This window comes from Strix uralensis, chromosome 20 (assembly GCF_047716275.1).
Source record: "Strix uralensis isolate ZFMK-TIS-50842 chromosome 20, bStrUra1, whole genome shotgun sequence".
Lineage (NCBI taxonomy): Eukaryota > Metazoa > Chordata > Aves > Strigiformes > Strigidae > Strix > Strix uralensis.
The window spans coordinates 5873511-5891646 of record NC_133991.1 but is presented as its reverse complement, the minus strand read 5'-3'; the positions used below and the strand labels follow the sequence as shown (position 1 = coordinate 5891646).

General features: G+C 40.2%; 1 protein-coding gene across 1 annotated transcript in view; it reads left to right on the top strand.

Annotated features, from left to right (window-relative positions):
• Positions 1-801: 801 nt before the first annotated feature.
• MYL10 (myosin light chain 10) overlaps positions 802-18136 on the top strand; it is a 50672-nt gene continuing 33337 nt past the window's right edge. Inside the window, exon 1 of the mRNA XM_074889965.1 lies at positions 802-990. The gene's annotated coding sequence lies outside the window, so the exon portion shown is untranslated. The remainder of the gene's footprint in view (positions 991-18136) is intronic.

Below are 18136 nucleotides of genomic sequence, written 5' to 3'. Positions count from 1 at the left end.
AAACTTTTCTGTAGCTTAGCTGTAGGATGCAGATTATGTGCACTGAAGGTATGTGCAGATATTTGGAAAGTAGCTTCTGGCATGGAGGCTGTCTGGAGCTACTTCTCAAATCCATGTACTTCGAAGTCCCAGGCTGGCCAACCGTGGGCACATACCTACACTACTCACACTTAACTGTCCCAGTATGTCCTCAGAAGCTTCTAGTATGCTTAGACAAGGCAGGCACAAAAAAGTCATGTGTGTTGCTCATGAGTAAAGCAAGGCTGAAGCAAAGATAATGTGCACTGAATAGAAATAATATAATATTAAAAAACCCCACAAAATTGTAATATTGCCGTTTCCTATACATGAATTGCCTGCATTTACTTCATAATAAAAAATGTTTTAATGTCTTTGAGCCCTTATTACCTATTGCCATGGGCCTCACAAACTCTCAATAATACAGCCAAAGCAGCTGTATTTAGAGACTTTGCTCTGCCATTTGATTCCTGAGCAGATTTTTCGTGACCAAGATAGAGAATGGAACAAATGACAATTCAAGAAATATCATTTTAGAATGAGATCCCATACTCCAGTCCCAGAGCTTATTGTCCACATGGAAACCCAGCTGAGAAATCCAGCATTGCATTATCAGCAAAGTTACAAATATTTACTGAAGAATAGAAGTCAAATGGGAAGGACTGTCTAATCCAAGCTATGCGTGCTTATAACTGCCCTAAGCATGAAAATAACTGGTTTTTCTCAATTTCTCTTGCTGTATGGGTGGTCTCCAGTGTTATCCATAAATAATCTTTTTTTTTTTTTTTGTCCTTTGTACAGGATAAAGAGGATAATAACCGTACCAGCTTCACCAGCCCATGGAGAGAACAGCTGAAGAGAGCATGTGAAATTGCTATGATGAATAGCAGAAGAGGGGAAGGCTTCTTTCAGTGAGAGAGATCTAAGCAGCACAGGAGGCAAACTGAGAAAAAACTTTTTGGATGTAATCAGGTAGGTTGCTAGGATCGTATTAGGAATGGTGTATGGTATTCTCGAACAGAGAGCCAACAGGTACTCCACAAACGAAAACCAAAGAAAAATTAATGCAGTGAAACACGATTCAAACCTTATCTAAATTGAGGAAGGAAAACTGAAGTGCTATTCCAAAGAAAGAGCTTGAACTCAATCAAGGAAAAGAGATTCTAAAAAAGTAATCTGTAGCTTAACATGGGCAGAGCAATGAGAAGTTTACCTTGAAAAATCAATTGTGATTTCTGGAATAGTTTCTCTGTAGGTGAAAGTATCTAAGATTCTAACCAGGATTATAGTCTGGTATGCTAGGCACTGTCTGGTATGCCAGTACTGCCTGCTGTTACCATTTCCAGATTCAGTCTACTCAAAGACTCATGAAAAAAACTGCTTAAAAGAGGTCAGTCTGCTGACCATCACACAGCAGATGTAATACACAGCAGTCTTCCCTAAATTCCTGGTGGCTCTGAATCTTCTGTCCTTCTAGAGGCAGTATGAAGATAGCTTCATTAGGGTCACAGGAGCTAGGCTGCTGTGAAACTGTCTCAAGAGAGAAGAGAGCCTTCCTCCCCTTTAGAGACACTGGAAGAGAAAATAGGGTGTACTGTTCTATTAAAATGTGTCTTGCCAAGGAGGAGCAAGGTTTGAAACCGGTGTGTTTCAAAGATGTTAGCACCACTGTGCTCATGGTTAACTGTTTCAGCTCAGTGTGCACTGATGGGTAGCGATGATGGCAGAGTACTTCTTGGGAGCTTGAAAAGCAGTGATCTAGAAGCCTCTATTCCAGAGGCAAGATCAGGCTGTTCTGTCTGTCCAAGACACTGACCAAATTTCATCTATGTGTAGGATGTATGCAAACCACATCTATAGCATCCGGCCTCCCCGCTGCTTTTAGTGGCTGCTAAAGAATCCAGATAGCTCAAACCAAGAAAGTGTGAATTGATTGACCCCTTTAGCTCCAGATGCTTTTGGACTGTTGGTAGGAAGACTTGCTAAACTTTAATCTGACTCTGGCCAGTCAACACACTTATCTTGTGAAGGCCTCAGGCTGATTTGACTATTTGACTATATTTGACTATATGATTGCTGCTACCAGCAGCAATTCAAATGTTAAAGATCAGCACATTAGATAAATATTAACAGAATTTCAGGTCAACAGCTCAGCAGTAAAATGCTGCCATGTGTTGAGATTCTTTTCCTGATCTATAGCTGTCACTGGTGTGAGTTTATGCTAGTGGCCCTCTTCTCCATTTCACTAATGACAGCTGTAAACCTCCTCTATCAACAAGTTGGCTTAAGCTATGACATGATTGGCTTTGCCCGTCTGCCTGTACACTTAGCAATCTCTTTCTTCCTCTTAAAGTGTTTTGGAAGCTCATGTACATCATGTTGGGACACTGAATCTATTGCTGGCTTAGTGATGAACAGATGTCAGGAAAAAAATTGTAACAAGAGAAAGTCTGAAAAAAATATTCTTCCATAAGGGCCCACTACCTAGCAGAGGCATTAATAAAATGCAGAAGGTTCTTTCTTCAGGTGGTTCAACAGCAATCAGTCTGATGTTTTTTAGGTCATTCTTGAACTGAGTTTTCCTCAGGCAATAAATGTGGGAAGTCACTTTTCCACCAGAGTGTTGGTGGAGCTTGTGTAGGTAAGAGTGTGACCAATCTTGGACTAGCATTTAGGTACATTGAACCCACAATATTGCCTCCATCTCCCAAGGCTGGCCTAAAACCTTTGGGTATGTTACCAGAAGAAGTATCTGTGTACTATTCACAAAAATTATGCATTTCAGAAGATACTTGATTTTTTTTAAAAAGTAGTTCTTGAATTCCCAAGTGCCTAAATAACTTCTGAAAGTAAAATACTGACTTTTCAATCAGAAGCTTCTGAAAGCATTATCCTCTGTGTTTTTGAGCTATGCTCTTCAAGCACTTAAGTGATTTTTAAAGGCACTGCTCACCCATAGATTACTTTGAAGTTACTGACAGTTGTGAGTAGTCGGCACCTCTGGAGAAGTTGAGAAGTTTGGTGCCTCAGTTCATTTGCCTGTATTTTAGAACTGCGGCCTCTGCTTTTATAGACTTTTGAGACAGGTGAAGTTGATAAAGTGAACGAGCACAAAAAACTTAAGTGCAGCAGAGGATTAAAAAGTGGGGAAGATGATGAGAAGAGAGATTGTGGCTGAGATTAAAAGACAGGATTTCATTGGGATGTTTTCCTTATGTCAAGACCTCCTTTTTATTGCGTTTCTTTTTCTTTATATGGAGCTGCATTGAAAAAGCTGCATCCTGACTCTCCCACATCCCTGTATTTTATCATAGCCAATGATGCACATCCTTGTAAAAAGCAGATTAAATATTTTGTGGTTAAATGTCACCCAACTTGGTGGAAGCAGAAGCCTCACATATAGGGCTGGTAGGAATGAGTCATTTTATAAGTTACAGTCTCTGCTGCTCCCCCTTGTCTGGACCTGTTCTCATCCTTAAACCTAGCAAGGTCCTGTCACTGAAGTCACTTAAAACCTGGAATGGAGAATTCATGCCACAGCATACTGTACTTGTATCCTGCAAGCAGGAGTTCTGAGCTGGGACTGTGTTCCCTGGCTGCAGTTCTTTATTCTCAGAATCCTCTGAGGCCTTGCAGTATGTTTCATGTTTAACTTTGGAGGTCTGAACAATTCTGCTGCTTGGATCTCCTAAGTTAAACAGGGTCAGACCTGGTTAGTTCTTGGATGGGGTGCCCTCCAAGGAAAACACAGGTGTTAGCCTGCAGGAAGTGTGATGGTGATTCAGGAGGTGGCTCAGTTCCCTTAGAGTCAGGATTGAACTAGTAAATCTCTCCAGGGCCAGAGAGTGCAGTACTGGCAGAGATGACATCTTCCAAAGGTCAGGGCAGGATGGAAAACTGATGTCTGTTTATTTTGTTTGCAAGGGCATGAGGAAAAGTTCCTGCCCTAGAAATGGGGCACCTCTGATGTGATTAAAGGAGTCAACAAAACTCTGCTTCTTTAATACTGGGAAATGACCCTTTGAAAAGATCACACCTGTGGTATTCTAGGAGGCCACAAAACACCATTCCTTAGTCTACAAAAGCCCAATCCTTTTATAGCCCTGCTGCTAGTGGAGAGTCAGCCCTGCTGTCTGTGTGAAGAATGTTCCTCCTTTACATGTCAAAGACACCAGCTTGGTTACCATGATGGGTCAGTATAAGTTATGCACAGAGCAGGTTTACAGGTGAAACACATTCAAAACACTTAGTGTGCTAGCTACTAACAGCACCTCCATTTGTGCTCCCTCCTCCTTCAGTAATAACAGCATGAGCTAAAACAGTCCTTATAATATTATGGGTCATAGGTAGCCCAAGACTTCCATGAATGGGCCTGTGGTTTCTGTTGGCACAGTGTGAAAACCTCTTCTGGGCAGAGCAAGGAAATGTTTCTCTGGAGAAAACTTACATCAGGTCTCCTAATTTCCCTCCTCCACTATAGACACGTAGTTGCATCCCCTGGCCTCATGATCAGTTTGTACAGCGCTAAAACTGGGAAAATGCAAAAGGCTTCAAAATGGGTGGGACGAATTCTACCTACCTTCCTCACTCTGCTTAGCTAGATACTGTTCTCTGCTACATGCAAGGAGAACAACTACTGAAAGCTTTTTCATTGCAACCAGCATTAAAGTAATTACTCCATGTGTGTGACAATTGTGTCCAAGGGTTCTTAGAAGAGGACCCTAAATATATATATAAATATATAATAATATAATATATAATAAGAGACCCTCTAAATAGGAAAGTCCCTTGTAGACTTGATACAGTCTGTGGCTTGTCTTGGACTTTCACAGAGTAGGTTAGCTTAGAATGAAGTCTTCATTCGTGTTTTATTAAGATTAGTTTGTACTTTAACCATTTTGGGTCAAACTTCCTTTTTGCTTAGCATTCTTCCTAAGTTTCTGAGTAGTAGTGAATGAGAGTTCTTGTAACTTAAATCTTTCTACCTCTTTGGACACAGTCATGTATATTACATGTGGCTTAAAACTTCAAGTCTCTAAATGAGAAATGATGCTGTGGGTCATCCCACTAAAACTGGACAATGATCTTACTAACATCAAATTTACTCTTTCTCAAATTAGTGTGAATCAATATGCCTTGTTACAATAAAGTGCCTTAAGGTGAAATCTACCTTTAAAATAGGACTTTGCCTCATGAAGAGAGGACTTTTTCAGGACAATTATTGTTATTCCTCACTTGTATTTTTAGTCTATTGATCGTGAATTTATTGCATCTTTATTTGGGACAGTGCTGAATGCATGTTTAGTTATAAAGTATTGAGTCACTATTTATTACTGATTTATTGAAGCTTGTAGTGGGAAGAGAATGAAACACTACTAAACATTTTTGAAAGTAAAGTCGAGTGAATCTAAAGCACATGCTTAATGTTAAGTGCCTGCTTAAATGTTGTCCCAAAACAAGGATGGGTTTCTCATCCTCAGGCATTTTGCATTAAACCACAGGGGTCAAAATTCAGGACTTGTTTCATTGAATCAGTCGACTGACTATAAATGGGCAATTTCTGATCATCCACTGATGGTGCTTTCCATGCAGACGTGCTCCTGGATGCTCCATCTCATCTGCTGCTTGTTTTGCTTAGTCCTGGAGTTCTTTGCATTTTTGCCAGTTGCAGCTGGAATTGCTGCTTACTATTTGAGAGGAGAAAGGGGGAGCAAGTACAATTTCTAGATTTTTGTGGGTTTAGGCATCTTCATGACAGCTTTACTGAGCTTGCTCACATTATGCTCTTCCTGGCATTTCCTCCTTTTGAAGTCATTAAAACCAATTTCATATTTATAAATAAAATGTCCTAATGCATCTAATATTTGATGAGGTCTGGCTGCTGCCTGCTTTTCTTTTTAATGTTTACACCAGGTGCCTCTTTCTATCAAGGAACCAAGCAATGAATAAATGTAACAGATATTTCTTTTAATTAGCCCCCAAAGAGCTAGCAATGAAAAACACTATCAGAAACATTTTACTGCTTTAGAAAATATAAGACTTCTTCACAAAGCCACTACACAGAATTACAGAACAGCAATAAAATCATCACTTGCATGCAGAAATAGATTGTTTACACAGGGATCTTGTATGAACTGTGCATTTATTAGTATTAACTTCTAATCATGCAAACACTTCCACACATGCATCTGAGTAGAGCTATTGAAATCAGTGGGACAACTCTGCTGCCTAACATTAGGTACATGCATTAAAGTTTGTAGGATTAGAGCTCCATTTGTGTATATCCCTAAGAGCTTTGCCTTCTCTCAGAAGGGGGGGAGGAAAATTTATATTCCACATTGGTGTAATTACTGTAGCACATACAATATTGGCAAACTAGATTCTCTGAATGTCTGCAACATTTCAAAGCAGTTTAAGATACAGGCTAAAGGCTGACAGTTTCTTATTCTGACTTATATTCTGCCCCCTCTGCTTTTGATTCTGCATTCAGAGCTGCCACAGGAATGTCAGCACTGCAATAAATATGCATTTATGTAGCACCTTTTTTTGAAGTTTTCTAAATACTTTACAGACAGCCCTTTATATTCACAGATCTCAAAGTATTTTAGAAATCTCTGTTAGTATTGTTATCCCTCTTTTATTGAGGGAGAAATGGGTGTGTTTCAAGGGAAGTGACTGATCCAAGAACCATTGCTTTCAAATTAGATAAATCAGAATTCTCCTATGAAAAGTTTCTCTGAAAGACTTCAAGTGTCTCTGAGGGAAAACATAAAGTTTTTATTTCCGTGTTGCAGTTAGCTGATACAGGCAGGATTACACAAGGCTAATAAACCTCATGTGTGACGATAGTCAGCCTAGAAAACTCCTATCAACCAGCCTCACAGTAATTATCTCCACTCTATGGCTAGGATATAGTGAAAAAAACCCAAGAATCCTGACTCCAGAGTTGTTTGTTGTAGATGGTAGATCATGGGGGTGTGTGTGGGGGTGGTAATTCTGCACTGAGTCCTTCCCACAGGCCAGTTTTACATGGGGCTTTAAGTGAGATTGAAATTACATACTAGAGTCTATTTTTTGTGTCTGGTTTATCTGGCTTGCAGTTGAATTTTCCCCAAGATGTACAGATAATATAGCTGACTATGTGCCCATGCAGCCCTGCGCTTGAAATATACCCAAAACCTGGAGCCAATGGGCAGTGGAGAGTGAACACATCCACACAGATCTGCAGAAACAAGCCTGGTCTGATGCAGCCAGAGTTAGCATATGCTTTTGGTAGCTGATGCACTGCTCTCGGGTGTGTCTGTGCCATAGTCTCTGGTACGTGCCATAGGATCCATAATGTTTCATTGAGGAGTCACAATCTCTAGATAATGGAGTGTACGGGGTCATCCCATTGTATTGATCCAATCCCTGAAACAGCTAGTTGAGGGGAAAAAAATACTCTCTTCTCTCCCCCAGCTGTATAGAAGTTCCTTAATTAGAGAGCACTGTAGAGCTACAGAAACATTCTCTGCCAGCAAAATATTTCCCATAATGTTGTTATGGGAAATGTCTTAAAAGTGGCAATCAATTCTTCTTTGAAGTCATTAACAACCAAAAATGAATGCAGGAATTGGTGTGAGAGGGCTGGAAATATGAGAAGATTTAAAGTGTATCTCTTACATGTGCTCCAGCAGAGAGAAGGGAAGAGATCCAATTGCTTTCTTACCCTTGGAATTTCTCTGTTGGTTTTAATAGTGTGATGCCCTAATGACAAACTCCACACACACTCTGGGGTTTGTTCTCAACTTAATCCATGGGGATACATGTCTGTAATACTCATTAATGTCAAGGAGCGTTAGGACAAACATAAATCTTTGCTCACTAAGATGTGAATCTAGACTCTGATGTACACCATACAACATCAGCTGCTGACTGAAGAAAAAGAGGAATTCCAGCACCTAGAAAGTCTACTTGAGAGTTCCTAGACTAAACAATCGATCCAGCCAAAAAAATCAGGGATGAAATTTCTACTCCACACTTTGGTTCAAAAACACCAGCTGTGATACAGAAAGATGCATACCCAATGGGCAGTCTTTGGCTCACACAGGAAGTCCATAAAATCCCTATGAATCCTCAGTCAGCTAGACAAACTCTCTAGTTCCACCAGAAACCTTGAAAAATAGATAAGCAATACATTTCTCAGGAAATCTTCTGTGCCATACAGCTAGGGAAAACATCACACTATACATATACATAAAGAAAAATTTTGATGCCAAGAAATGGGAACTACTCTATAACAGACTTCTGATTTGTGATTTCTTTGGCACAGAGCCTAACAAAAAATCACTATGATTTCCAACTACAAATATTTTTGGAACCACCAGACTTGCTCCCATGTGTATGTTAAATGAAATGAATGTTCAAAACCCATAATAAAACTCCAGAGGGAAGACTCCGATCAGAATATTAACATTAATCTTAGGAAGTCACTAGGAACCATTCAAGCTATAATAATAAATTGCAGAAAAGAAGGAACATAAGGGCTTTTTTTCTGTCTGTCCAGTAAGCAGGTGTTACTGTGAGCACTCTAATCTACACAGCACAAAAGTGAAGCGGTTGCCCTTAAATTTTCCAGTTGCGTAAAATAAATAAATGACATTACCATAATATGTACAACAATCTCTCTTATACTAGCTTAAGTGTAGTTTAGGGAATAGTGCAGATACTGAGATAATGTAATGCAGCTATCCAAGACAAGGCTGGAAAGTTTTCAAAAGCAATCCTTCTATCAACAGCTTCAGAGTCAAAAGCAGGAGTCTGAGTTCACTCCAGATTTATGGTAAGAGCCATCGCCAGGCTGTTTGCTTGAGACTGGGTCCCTGGTCATTCAGCCTGGGAAGTCAAAGATGTCAGGACACGATGCTATCACGTTGCAAGTGGCTGAGCTGCACTGTTGTGACCTGCCACCTGCACTGAACTTCACCTTTGATTTTATTTGGATCCAGTCTGAAAGGCCTAAATTTAAGTATCTAAAATGGTAGCAAAGCACCTTATCAACAGTGGCTCAATTTTCAAAACTACTGATCATTTTCGAAAGCAACTTCCTTTGACTAGTTAATTAGGACTGCTCAGTGCTGTCGTCTAGATAATATGGATATATATGTTCAGTCTTAAACCATTGAGTTTAAATGCTTTGACCATAGTCTCTAACACTGAAATAAAACTGTGGTTCTCTGTGTACAATATTTGCTTGTAAAATTTAGCAAGAAGATTGATCAGGAGGTGAATCAAATCAGATCAAATCTGCCCTTTTACTTTGATTGGATTTTTTTTAAGTTTGTTGATCTGAAATTTAAGTGGTGACAGAAAAAGTTTCTCATTCTCATTAGAAAGATGGGCTCTACCATGGCTAACACACGATTCTACTGGCAATGTCATAATGTTTTAACAAACAGGTGGGAAATAAGGTGTACAGGAATTTCTTAATTCAGTAAAAGGTTGCTTTCCAGTTCAGGCACTGAGTCCCAATGGCTAACGTATCTCTGTTGTCATGGAGGAGCCATTTTTCACACCTGGCTATTTTGTGGTGTTCGTTGTGTTTCTGATGCAACTCAGATTCTGGGAAGTCTGGGAACTCCCACAGCAAAGCCTGCTCTGCAGAGATCTGTAGCTTAGCGGCAACAATAAGGGGTTGGAAGCTAATCCATGTTGAACTGTATCATTGAATCTTTTGGGATTCACTCAGAGCTCGTTAGGAAACAGAGAGGTTATATCTCAAATCCTGACATGCAAAGCATCAAGGCACTTAATGGAAATTTTTTGATCACATGTACAATGCAATTCACAAAGAACTGTCTAAACATGTAGCAGTTCTGGTGTGTTTAGTGTGTCCCTACGATGAGTTTTCTGCGTGCAGCCTCACAGAACAGCAAAACTGTCCTTCCAGGTAGGAACAGTGCTCTATTAATAGTCTATTAAGTACTAGGAGCAAATGAAAGACACTTCAGATGACTCTTGAAAAATGAATCAGTATCTACTCTGAAATTGGACACCAAGCATGGAAACATAAAATAGGATGTGGCTGTGAGAGATTATTTTGGGGCCATATGGTTTGTTACTCTGCTCCACCCTCCTTTTCAGGAAACTAGTGTCCCATCACCCTGTACTCATTTGAGGTTAATATGTGCATGTTTTGTGAGAACACTTTGGTGGGCTACTAGGAATTTTGTTCTCTCATAACAGACAACTGCATTGGTAATATCTCCTGACCTGTCTTTGTGGGGAAAACTTATTCAGGGAGAAGCTCTTATGCACTGATCTTGTCTTCGTTTTACAAATAAGTTGCTGGTTCTCCTCTTCACCACTCTGCTTTTATCTGTCATCTAGCCTATTTGACACATCTCTCCTGCTGGCTGCTGGTGGGGCAAGCCTGTGATTTGTGCCAAGCAAACACATGTGCACAGTTTCCACCATTGTGTGGTCTCATGTTTTGAACTTACCTGTGGGTGTTTACTTTGGTGGCGTGACCTGGTATTTTGTAGCCCTGTATCTTTTTTCTCCTTCCTTGATATTTTTTTCCCCTCAGCCATGATAAGTCTTCGTCAGAAGCTGCTGCATTTCTGCTTTGATCATATAGAACGTACCGTATAGCCTCGGGTAACACAGTGCTGCTTAACACAGATGAAATGGCTACAAACCCTCTTAGAAGTAGGGTTTAAAAAGGGATACCAGTGAAATCAGATCCCTCTAGCTGGACAGCAGTCTGATAGGAGAACAAGGGCTGTTGTGGTATTTGGCAGCCAGACAGTCTTTATTGTTATTAGATGAAACAAAGCTTGTGATCTTTAGTCCTTGACCTTAACTGCAGCAGCACACTCTTAATCAGACCTTAATTTAACACCTAACATGGTCACAGAAAGGATCGGACATGGGCTGCTGGTTTAATTACATATAGCTGATATCATCCAAACCAATTTAACCTCATTGCTGTGCGTTGGGCACTGGATGGGAATCGCCCTTTAGACACAGAACAAAACAGTTCCCAACAGAAAAAAACCAGCAACATACCATTCAAAGTTTTCTGCATTCACTAAAAAAAAAGAAATAACTAGTCTTTTGTCTACTTTGCAGATAATGTTGCAACCTTTTCAGGAAGAACTGGAATCAGCACAATTTGCTAAATGTTTGCCCTTTATGCTTTTATTCTGGCATTTTAAGTATTTCTAATATTTAAAGATTAAGCATCTTGCTGATGAGATTCTCCCATCCACATTCATTGAATCTGTTGCTGTGTTGTAGCATCTCCTGACTGAACTGTATAAGTGGGTAAAAAGTAATATTTATGTGTTTCACGATAAGATTTTCACATTTTGCTATTGCTTTGTGCTCAGTTCTTCACAAACTGACACAATATTTGGTTTTGACATTTAGATATGAACAGTCGTATTTCTTACATGTTTTGACACAAAATTTGATCTCTTTTGGAATTAGTCTGGAATTCCAAAACCATCCAAAGTCTTCCTTCAGAAACAGGATTGTTTTGATCAATCAGATTTCACTCAAACAATTTTTTTTCACCAAAACCACCATCAGCAAGCCAAATACATGACAAACATTATAAATATTCTGCAGTTTTTTAGTGACATCAGAACTTTTCCATGAAATTCCAGCTAAATACAGAAAGATTGTTGTGAACATCATAGGTTTACTTGAAAGAGATTGCCTTGAGTTCGCTATATCTAGTAGAACACTTAAGCAAAAATACTAATGAATAAAAGTAATGTAAAATATTAACAAGCAGCAAGAGCTTGGTCTCTGGGACTTAGAAGACAGAGGTTCCACTGTCAGTGTTTGTGACTGGCTTGCTGAGACCTTGGGCATGTCATGTTGCTTCTACAGATGAACTCTGATTGCTCTAACTGAAGTGGTTTGAGACATTAACATTCTGCATTGTCTGTCCTACCTGTCTGCAAGAGGTTATATGCCTCGTGGCAGGGGTGGCAGAGCAGGACATGTGCCAGCACATTATAGCTGTGCACGTTCACAGTATGGCAGATTAGCTGGCATTACTGAGGAGGGGGGGGTTGCACTGAGACACTGGGCAGTAACATGCAGGCACCGGGATATACACCTTGTATAATCATTGTGCACATGTAAGGGGGAATGCAGATTACCTACCACTCTCAGTAGGAAGTTTCTTACTTTTGCTCTGCACAGACATAAAGGACTTCACAAGCTGTAAGAATCAAGACCAAAGATTTCAGGTTGAAACCAATTTAAAAGCAAAATTAATCCAAAAACTCCATCTGAAGTTCTGAATAAAAGCTGAGTTTTCATGTGCTGTAGACTAAAGACAGACCTTGCCCATGTAAATGCTTTTGCACTTTAAAGGCCAGATCACTGAAAATTTTCTCTGGTGCTTTCAGTGCAGCGGCTGTTTGAATGTGAATTTGAACTGAACTGTCTAGTATGCATTGTTTCCCAAAGTGCAAGCTTCTGGAAGTGGAGTAGGCTATTGTATGTTTGGTTCTCATTTTGAGTTTCTACATGATGACTGCTGTGTATTTATGTTCCGGTTTACTTTGCACAAACTTTCCATTGTAGACCCCTTACACTGACCGAGCTTTGACTGAGACAAAAGAAAGCCTTGTAGTGTTAGAGCTATGGTGGTGCAAGGTTTAATCTCTAGCTGATGCTATACTTACACAAAACCAATTTGAACAGCAGGTTGTCACTGGAACTGGGAAGAGAATCTCTATGACAGGCTTATGTGGTTTTTAGTATTTTAGTTTATCTTGTGCAGTTCTTTTGTATAGGTAATTCATTCTGTTGGAGGACCTGCTGAAATTTTCCCAGGCCTGGCTAGAGGATTGGTGTTGCTTTAAAACTTGAATAAACAGTTATACGCCTTGGTAGCTTCAGATCCAGTAGCCAGAACAAATGACATTTTGCATGAATTCTTCCAAATGAATTGTTCTGTGACCACTATAGACTTTCGAGAATTGTGATAGTAGAATACTGTTAAGGTTCTCCTTGAAGAGCTCTGAAATACCCTTCTTTCACTACCCCTGATTGTTTCCAAAGTTAATGCAGTTAGCTCAAAGCCCAGTATGATTTCACATACTCCTGCGAGTTATGTTTTGACTTGGGATTTGAACTTTTTTGTGATTGAATGTTTTTACACGGCTCTTTGTGACCTCATGCTAGGGCAATCACTGTGTTGATTTGAAGGAATGTAGATGGGTCTGCAGAAATGTCAGGGTCTCCCATTAAGATGTTTCTTTCACCTCAGCAGGAGTACTCAGCATTACTGTGAGTGTTGTTACTGAGATGCCCTGTAGTAAGTAAAACAGCACTAGAGCACAATTGCTCTGATGTGTTCCAGTAACATGGTGTTAATGTGCCATTGCTTCTCTGCATTTCAGCACCAAGGCATCACTTCTTTGGATTACAATAACACAGGCAAGTGGACTTCTGCTTTAAGAAAACAGAGTAAGTCAGTCTATGTAGTAGTGTTATGCACCGGGACAGTGGGATACAATCAGCACTTTTCACATTGTGCCTGAATGCAAGACCTGCTCTCAAAAGGCTTCTGAGTCCTGCAAAGCCTTTTTCATGTGCGTACCTTTACACTCCATGGACTTGATCCAAGGTTCAGTGGAAGTCAGTGGCACACTGTTTCGTTGCTTCTGGATAGCTTTAGATCAAGCTGGGTCAGTACTTCGTTTCAAAGGGCCCCTCTTTCACAATGTCTAAACATAAGCATGTACAGAACCAGAGTACAGTGTACATGGTAACTCAATATATTTTGACTGAAGTTTTCTACTTTTTATGCTGCATTTGTCTGTACCATCTAATGAGTATTTGCTCTACAAAGGCTCTCAGCACCTAGAAGCGCAATTATATTTTTCAGAAAGCTCTTGTCTTAGAAGTTCTCTTTATGAGTTGGTATTTGTTGTGCTGAGGATTGAACTCTTGCAAAAAAACCAAAGTTTGAGCTTTCTTGGTAAAGAAAAACAGCACACCTTATTTGTAGTCTCCTGAACTTTTTGTGATTCTTATCATGCTTAATGTTCTTAAGTCTAGAATCCCTGAAGTTGGATGATTAGAGAATCTTAGTTTGTGTGAAACCCAAACCAGGAATTTTTGAGCTTTCATTATTGTAGAGAAATGCTTGGAAATAAGTGCACATGGAAAGCAAATGCCAAAAAAGGGAACCCAAAGTCATAAACTAAACTGGTGCAATATTGTGGCGTAGAGAATAATTTAGTCCCAGGTTCTCACTGAAAATTGCTGCTTACTAAGCAAAAGAAAAATATTCTTAGTTTTATTGCCTTAAGGATACTTAATTGAACATCAAAATGTTTTGTTTATAAGATTCATTTCAATGTGACAAATATCACATTCTATATGAAAACATAATAAATTTACATCAAGAGCGAATTTGATGTAAAATTAAACATGAGCCTTATTCAGAGTTACCTGTATAATCATGTGGATATATGAGTGTGAACTTGTGTCTATGTCTTCTTATTTTAAGTTAATATTGGTATTTTCATGCCTGATTCATGATTTTTGAATGCCTGAGCTTGGCAGCACTGAACATCTGCCTTAGTTGTGGGTACTAAGCTTCTTTGAAATTCTAACCTAAATTTAAAATTTCTACCATTAGAAAAAAATAATCAGACAAGCCACTTGCCAAATGCTGGGCTATAAATTACAGCCTTTTCTTTTTATTACACTGTTATACAATAAAAAAATAAACCCAAAACACCTAAACCCACAAATCTAATTACAGCAAATGTGCTCTTCATCCAAAGCCGAGCTGCTGAGCTTAGCCTCAGCTCCAAGTAGACTGTATGGTTTAGCTGCAAACTAAACTTTTGGAAAAACAGAAGCCGAAATAGTAACACAACAGTAACTCTGGTTTAGCCCTTTAGGGAAATATCTAAATAAGCAATAAAATTAATGAAATACTATTTATAGCCATTGTGTCATAAACATATTATTTATAAATAAAAGCAAAGCAGGTTAGCTGCGGTAAATGGACACAGCTCTACTCACAGCTCTGCAAGGTCCTGCCTGTGGGCTGGGGCAACCCCCAGTATCAATACAGACTGGGGGATGAAGGGATTGAGAGCCACCCTGCTGAGAAGAATTTGGGGGGATTAGTGGATGAAAAACTTGATGTGAGCCAGCAACATGCACTCGCAGCCCAGAAAGCCACCCGTGTCCTGGGCTGCTTCAAGAGCAGTGTGACCAGCAGGTCAAGGGAGGGGATTGTCCCCCTCTGCTCCACTCTCATGAGACCCCCCCTGCAGTGCTGGGTCCAGCGCTGGGGGCACCAACATCAGAAGGACGCTGACCTGCTCAAGCAGGTCCAGAGGAGGCCATGAAGATGATCAGGGGCTGGAGCACCCCCCTGTGAGGACAGGCTGAGAGAGTTGGAGGGGTTCAGCCGGAGAAGAGAAGGCTCCGGGGAGACCTTAGAGCGACCTCCCAGGGCTTAAAGGGGCTACAGGAAAGGTGGGGAGGGACTCTTGATTGGGGTGTAGGGATAGGACAAGGGGTAAAGGTTTTAAAATGAAAAAGGATAGATTTAGGTTAGATATAAGGAAAAAAATTTTTACAATGAAGGTGGTGAAACACTGGAACAGGTTGTCCAGAGAGGTGGTAGATGCCCCATCCCTGGAAGCATCCGAGGCCAGGTTGGACAGGGCTCTGAGCAGCCTGATCTAGTTGAAGATGTCCCTGCTCACTGCAGGGGGGTTGGACTAGGTGACCTTTAAAGGTCCCTTCCAGCCCAAACTACTCTATGATTCTATGATTCTACTGATTAAAGGTGATTTACAGTAACAGTGGATCTGGCCCAGCCTTTTCCAGTATGGCTGTCACTGCTCTGTTGGGAAAAGATATGCCTGTAAAGTATTGCACTGATTCTCTCACTTTCAGCCTAGAACATCCTCTCTCACCTCTGAGGCCTCAGGCTTGGTCAGCAATACCTGGGTGTGAGCATCATTACAACCAAAGCAGAATCAGACTAGCTAATGTTTAGCAAAACCCTTTAAATTTCACACCTTCTCTGGACAATCTTCTGCTTGTCTCTCCTTCCAGACAGAAATTGTTCCTGGTACCTAATTTAAAATCTCCCATGTTGCAATCTGAGCCTGTTACTTCTTATCTGTCTTCAATAATCCCCATGGAGTAAGAGATAACCATCTGTTCTCTATGTCACAGCATTGTTACTGAGTTTTCTCCTGATTTCTTCTGATTTTTTCTTGCTGATTATGCTTTTAGACTTGCTCCCTTCAGGGACCTTACCCATTCCCAGTAGAACTGCAGATTGACGTTATAGCTAATAGAGACACTCCTCCCATTTATAGCCTCTGAAATAGTCTTACACTGCTTGGGAATCATTAGGTGCAAATAAATATTATTGGCCAGGATCAGTGACTTGGGCATACATTTATGAACATAGAGAGGAAATGTTCCTATTCACATCAGAAGCTCCCACAAACATCAGAGTAGGGTTTTTCTATCAGATCCATGTCAGATTTTGAATAAAGCCGAACAGGACCTGCTGATTACTTCTACAGAACACCTCCTGATATCAAAATACCTTTTGACATTGTTGCTAATACAGATTTCTCAGAAGGCAGCTCATGACCTCAGATGGCAGGTAGTCTTGAGGATCTTTTAGAGATGATCTCCTGTATATGCTTAGCCTGGTTAAAGAGGAAAAACATTGTCAGAGCAGTGATCTGGAGCAGGTTTTCTAAAATGTTGAATAGAGTCTGTGTAAATATTTGAGGCCTTCTAGGGAATGTTGACCATTTCTGCTCAGAACTGCACCTGAAAACATGCTTTCACCAGAACAGCTGACCCTGAGTGACACACACAGGCTCTGCAAAAGCCAAGGGCCATCCACAAGACCTGTGCATCATTGTAAGACAATGAGTGCTTTGCCTTTGACACTGCTTGAGGACAGGGAAAAGGGAATTTGACTTTTGTGGCACAGAAAGATGAAGCTGTGCACATTTGCATGCATTTTTGTATTTTCCTGTTAAATGTTCCTACATTTTGAAAAGTTTAGCCCAGGAAGTCACATAAAAAAATCAATTGCTATTGAATTTATACTTAGTGTGTGAATCCTATTACAGGAGGTTTTTTAGAGATGGTCATTTCAACGCATTTGCTTGTTTTGGTTCACAGTATTAGGCAGGACTTGTGTCTTGTCTACTGAATATTGACCTGGCATAGCCACTGGGTTAGTTTGCAAGACAGAGAAAAAAAAAAGGTGGAGGCATTAATTGTTCATTACAAAGAGCAAAAACCTGTAACTAATCATGGCACAGTGCTGCTGCTAATGCATTTGAAACCTCCCTCTACCTCATCAAACCATATGGGGGTTTAAAATGTAAATACAATTTGTAATTGAGAGCAGCATTTTATTACTTGCTTTTAAGAGGCACAGGACGCCTGTAACCCTCAATATGAAATTTCCGTTGGCTAGAAATAAATTCAGCTCCATGTTTTGTTTTTATTCCCACTGCGACACCCGCATGAGAAAGGTAACGGCTAGTCTGCAAGCTTTCACTCTCTCACTCAACACTGAGGGGAGAAGTGGCTGGGAGCTGTGGTTTTCAGTCACACTGCTGGCTTCCTCACATTGCACACTGGAGGCAAAAGCAAACATGCTGCAGAATAAATCCTCAGAGATGCTGAGAGCTGCTGAGCTACCACAGCCTGGGCTGGAGTCAATGAGAACTGCAGGCACTCAGCCCTTCCCTGAATTTTGCTCTCATTTTCAGTAGTACGCTGCCTAAAAGCAGCTTTTACTGCTGATTGCAGTTATTTATTTATCAGCCTTCCAGTAGCACCTAGAATGTGTGGTTGTATCTCTGATTCTATTGTATTAGGTGCTGTAAAACTACAGAATAAGTAACATTTCCTGCCACCATGAGCTGCAAATGTATGTGTAAGACAAGTGACAAGAAAAATAAACAGGAGTGAGGGATATTTTTGCTTTTTCTGTGATATGGGAGATGTCACAAGGATATATGATTTATAGTCAGATCCTTTAGGGAACCAAATACTCAGGTTGTATTTAACTTAAAGATTAACTCCTGAATGTAAC